Source organism: Phacochoerus africanus, chromosome 8, assembly GCF_016906955.1.
Source record: "Phacochoerus africanus isolate WHEZ1 chromosome 8, ROS_Pafr_v1, whole genome shotgun sequence".
Taxonomy (NCBI): Eukaryota; Metazoa; Chordata; class Mammalia; order Artiodactyla; family Suidae; genus Phacochoerus; species Phacochoerus africanus.
The window spans coordinates 90,072,228-90,078,441 of record NC_062551.1 but is presented as its reverse complement, the minus strand read 5'-3'; positions in this window follow the sequence as shown (position 1 = coordinate 90,078,441).

Genomic DNA, 6,214 nt, shown 5'->3' with positions numbered 1-6,214 from the left:
TTTTTGAGCTTTTTTTTTTTTTTAAAGATCCCTCTAACATGCTCATTTTAATTTTAAAAATGCTATTTTAAATGGTAGGGAGCCTTTTAATTCTTCACTCTGGGTTATAAAAAAATAATAGATAGGCAGAAATGTGTTATTAAAGCTATTTTTCTTGGCGTTCTGGTAATTTAATAAACTGCTGAAGCTAAGCCTTGAGACTTTATGATGCAGAAAGAAGACGACTTGGCTGTTGATTAATAGTTTCTGATCATCCCCCAACCAACCCCCCTGTTTCCTGGGGGTGATTCTTGAAGGACAACGGGTGATGTCTGAAGAATGAAGATTTGGAGAACTGTTATACAAAAATGTCTTGTCCAAGGAAGCTTTATATGTGAGATGACCCACACACTCTTCTCCAAGACTGGGGGAGCTGGGAAACTGGTAGAGGTGAGTCTCAGAAGGTAACTCTTGAGATGATCACTTCTATATTTGACAGCTTCAGGGCATTTCACAACCTTGAAAAGCTTCCGTGTCAGTCATGGAAGAATGTCTTAGTCTGTGGGGGCTGCCATAACAAAGTACCATACACTAGGTGGCTTAAACAACAGAAATTTATTTCTCCACGGTTCTGGAGTCAAGGAAGTCCAAGATCAAGGTGCCAGCCAGGTAGGTTTCATTTGGAGGCCTCTTCTCCTGGCTCCTAGGGGCCACCATATGGCAATGTGCTCACATGACCCCTTCTTTGTGTGCAGATGGAGGAGAGCAATCTCTCTGATGTCTCTTCTTCTAAGGGCACTAATCCCATCATGAAGGCCCCACCCTCATGATCTCATCTACCTCTCATTACCTCCCAAAGGTCCCACCTCCAAATACCATCACACCAGCATATGGATTTGGTGCTTATATAAACATTCAGTCCATAATTGGGGCAGGGATACCAGTTATTAGTTTTTCATTACTACTACTAATAATCCTGAAACTCTGCACACCACAATTCTGCTTTGCCTGCTGTATCTCTGTTAGGCTCTTTTAAGAAGGAAAACTAGTGGGAGACCCAAGGCTGGAAGAGGAAGAAGGGATCTGTTCATCCCTGTTTGGCTCCTATTCTTATTGGCATAATGCTAGAAAGAAAATTTTCTTTCAATACAGCAATTGCAGACAGTTTACTATTTTCCCAATACTTGCAAAACTGGTCTCACCATGCTTTCTTAGAACATCAACCCAGTTGGCTTTCCTGTTGTAGCTCAGCGGTAAAGAAGCCAACTAGTATCCATGAGGATGTGGGATGCCAGTAACATCCCTGGTCTTGTTCAGTGGGTTAAGGATCAGACATTGCTGTCAGCTGTGGTGCAAGTCGGCAGTTGCAGCTCCAATTTGACCCCTAGCCTGGGAACTTCCATTTGCTGTGGGTACAGTCCTAAAAGGACAAATAATAATGATGATGATAATAATAATAATAAATAAAAATAAAATAAGAACATCAACCCCAGTAGTCTGATGCCTCCTCCTTAGAGGTCTGGGTTCCTACCCCCTTGGAGTCCCTTTTCTGAGTGCAGAGACACCAACACCAACCAAAGAGTTCCTGCTCCCTAGATCCACACATCCACGATCTTTTCTTTAGATGGTAGCTGCTTTTTTGCAGTGACTACTATGTTACCCTTGGAATTTAGAAATTTTTATTTTTGCTCTTTCATTTTCTCAATATAGAGTTAATTAGTTATTCATATTAAATTATTTCTGCTAATATAACTAACATTGTTCTGTCTCCTGTCTGGGCTCTGACTAAGATTGGGGAGTTGGCTCCATTTACATGACGGAAAGATGCAATCCCCCCAAATGGTGACAGGCCACTCTTGCATTCTCTAGTCCTGTTCCTCTCCCTGTAAAGTGAAGCAAGTGGTAACTATGTTTCCTGGGTGAGACTGACCCCACTAAGCCATTTTTTTCCCCTTTCTTTCAGTAGGAACTGGGTAGTATGGCTGTGGCAAGGAACAACCTTCCTTGTTGAAAGGTTAGCTCCGTGAGGGCAGAGATTATGATTGTCCAACTATGGAACTCAGGACTTAGTCCATTGCCTGATGCAAGGGAGGCAATCAATAAATACCTGCAAAGTGATGAATGAATTGAAAGGTGGATAGATAGATGGATGGGTGACTGGATGGATTGGTAGATGGAAAGATGATGTAAGCTGATCGGAAGAACATCTAGCAGTAGAAAGAAGAAAGTCTTGAAGAAATGGTGTCATTTCATTTTTGAGCAGGTCACCATAGGATTATCTTTGGTTATGTGTGAAAGAAATCTCAAATAACAGGGGCTTTTCAAAGGTGGTCACTTTCCTCTCGGGTCAAAAAAGTTAAGGGACAGGCACTCCAAGGCTGGCCCTGCATCACCACAGTCATCAGAGGCTCGGTTCCTTCTTTCTTGCTGCTCTACCAACTTCCTAACGTGGCTTCGCTCTCTAGAAATCACACATAACGCTTCTGCCTACATCCCATCTGGCCAGAACTAAGTTGCACATTCTGGGTGGTCCTGTGCCAATCTGGAAAGGGGTGTCCTCTTACAAGGGGGAAATGTATATTTGATGCCACTGGAAATCCCTGTCATGCTGAGGAATAAACCACGCAGAACTAAAGATGCCCTCCCAAAGGAGGGAGACTTGGAGGAGAACTTGAAGTCAGAAGGAGGACTTACTCCTGAGGATCCCACCCCCTTTCTGGAGAGCTGCATCCCCCCCAGTCCTCAGCCCCTGCCTCCCACTTCTTCTTCTTCCACAGTGGCTTAATGCTGGAAAATGACTGCAAGCTCCTAGTTGCCTGGGAACTTAATAGGCATTAACCATTTGATCTGTCTTCCAACAAAAGTTCATTCACTCTGGGCTGTGTTACTACAAACAGGGAAGTGGGAGGAAAGGGCATAAGAATATAGACTTTTGAGTCATTTGCCATGTGACCTTAATAATACTTAATCAGGGGCTCCCATTGTGGCTCAGTGATAACGAACCTGACTAGTATCCATGAGGATGTGGGGTTTGATCACTGGCCTCACCCAGTGGATTAAGGATCTGGTGTTGCTGTGAGCTGTGGTATAGGTCGCAGATGCAGCTCGGATCTGGCAGTGCTGTGGCTGTGGCTGTGGCTGTGGCGTAGCCCAGCAGCTGTAGCTCAGATTCGACCTCTAGCCTGGGAACTTCCACATGCCGCAGGTGCAGCCCTAAAAAAGAAAAAAAAAAACACCTCATCACTCTGAACCTTAGTTTCTGCATATGTTACACGCACTCACACACACATACACACACACACACACACACACCTCACAGAATTATTAAGAATGTTCCATTAGATAATAAATGTGATGTACATAGCACCGTGCCTGTTCCAGCCTAAGTGCTCAATGTTAGTAGCTGCTTTTATTTTATTAAGTATTTCTGGAACCCACAATTTTGCTACTCCTCAGTGTTGTTGCTTAAAGGACACATGGACTATCATTAGTTTTAAGATTTGCAAATAAAGTATGTTCTGAGGAAAGAGACAGGGGTGGGGAGATGTGACTTGAATCAGATGAGAATGAGCTGCAGAGACCAGGGATGTTCGAAGATCAAACGTCACTTACCGGACACTGAGCTGGGGTGGACACATCCCTTTAATAAACTCCTCCCCTTTAGCAGTAACTGTGATTTACCGTCTGGTCGTAAAATGCATGGGACAGGCACAGTGTCTGTCTTGCTCACTACAAGTTGAATGTGCATTGAATGGAGGGGAGAGCTCCTTGGAAGGAACACAGAGCAGAGATGAAGATTTTCCATCCCTTCCCAGACTTTAGGATCCCACTTCCCAAGAGTTCCAGTTGCCACTACTCTCCATCTGTTTTTGGAATTCTCTCAGAGGAATGCAGAGTCAGGGAGTTTGATGTGTTAGAAAGACTTTGGGCTCTGGTTCCAGCCCTCCCTTAAGTTTCTTCCTAAAGAATTTCTTTAGGGAAAAGAATCCATAGAGGCTTCTGAGAATCTGATTCTCAGACATGTTAGCCTGGGGACTTAGGCAGTGGGTCCTGTGTCAGAATGCAGCTCGATACAATTCCACAAGCCACAGAAAGGCGGGATCCGAGCCACATCTGTGACCTACACCACAGCTCACACAATGCCAGATCCTTAACCCATGAGGGAGGCCAGGGATCAAATCCACATCCTCACAGACACTATGTCAGGTTCTTAATCCCCTGAGCCACAGTGGGAACTCCATCAACAGGCATTTTTGATACCATGTTCCAGGCACTGTATTAGACAGTGTTCTGCATGCATTTTCTTTCTTTTTTCTTTTTTTTTTTTTTTTTTTTTTTTTTTTGCCTTTTCTAGGGCCACTCCCATGGCATATGGAGGTTGCCAGGATAGGGTCTAATCGGAGCTGTAGCCACCGGCCTACACCACAGCTCACAGCTCACCACAGCCAGATCCTCAACCCAATGAGCAAGGCCAGGGATCGAACCCAAAACCTCATGGTTCCTAGTTGGATTTGTTAATCACTGAGCCACGAGAGGAACTCCAGCATGCATTTTCTTCTTCTTCTTTTTTTTTTTTTAATAATTCTTATTAAAGTGATATACATTTTTAAAAAGCCAAATAGTGCTAAAAGATTCATAAACAAAGCACCGATCCCCATATCACCATCCCTCACAAACCCATCCTGCTTCGGAGAGGCAACTCTTTCAACTCTCTTTATTGTGGGAGTGACCTCCAGATTTCTAGATAATTATGGGAATTCCACTCCCTCTCAAATCAACCATTTTTAGATATTACGTATTGGTTTCCTATTACGATAAAGGGATCTCAGTTCTTTTCACACCCTTCTCTTCACCTCCATCTTCTCACTATAGTTATCACTAATTTTTGGTTAAATCCATATTTGGGCTTTTTATGATTATGACCACGGAAGTACTGTTCACCGCCCAGTTAATAACAATTGTTCATTTCTTACTGGAATTTATAGCTAAATCTTCCCAACCCCACCAATGGCTATAAAACAACTCTCAGTACAATCTTCCACCCAGTCAACTCTGTCAGAATAATCTTTTTCTTTTCTCCAGCCACCTCCTTCCCCACACCAACACACCTCCCATCTGAGGTCTCCAACTTTCTGCCCTAATCTGGACCCACACTGCAGCTGCGGCAATGCCAGATCCTTTAGCCCACTGCACATCTGGAACTGCAGAGATGCCCCATCCTTCTCGTGGCGGCACAAAGGGAACTCTACCCACTCATCTAATGGGGCACATCTTCCCTTGGCTCCCCTGACAGAGGTGCAGGGAGGCAAATTTTTTGAGATGCTGCATGCCTGAAAACATCTTCATTCGACCTTCACAGTTAGAGAGTTTAGTTTTCAGGAGTTCCCATTGTGGCTCAGCAGTAACGAATCCGACTGCTATCCATGAGGATGTGAGTTTGATCCCTGGCCTCGCTGAGTGGGTTAAGGATCTGGCACCACCATGAATTGTGGTGTAGGTCGCATATGTGGCTCAGATCCCACGGTGCTGTGGCTGTGATATAGATGGGCAGTTGTAGCTCTGATTCGACCCTTAGCCTGGGAACCTCCATATACCGTGGGTGTGGCCCTTTAAAAAATAAAATAAAATAAAGGATCTGGTGTTGCCGTGAGCTGTGGTGTAGATCACAGACACGGCTTTGATGTAATATTGCTGTGGCCATGGTGTAGGCTGGCAGATGCCAACTCCAATTTGACCCGTAGCCTGGGAACTTCCATACGCTGCAGGTATGGACCTAAAAAGCAAAAAAAAAAAAGAGAGAGAGAGAGTTTAGTTTTCAGATTTTCAGTTAAAAATCATTTCCAGGCAGGTTGAGAATCCAACAGTATCCATGAGGATTTGTGTTCAATCCCTGGCCTCACTAAGTGGGTTAAGAATCCAGCATTGCTGCAAGCTGCAGCGTAGATCAACAGATGCGGCTCGGATCCTGCTTTGCTGTGGCTGTGGTGAAGTCCGGCAGCTGTGGCTCCGATTTAGTCCCTAGCCTGGGCATTTCCACGTGCCACAGGTGCGGCCCTAAAAAGAAAAAAATATATGTATCATTTCCACTCAAAGCAGTGACAGCTTTGTCCCAGGACCTTCTAGGTTCCAATGTTACTCTTGAGATGTCTGATGAACATTCTGATTCATGAACATTTGTATGCGAGTGGGTTTCCTGAAAATCTTAGAATCTTGCCTTTATCCCCGATACGCTGAA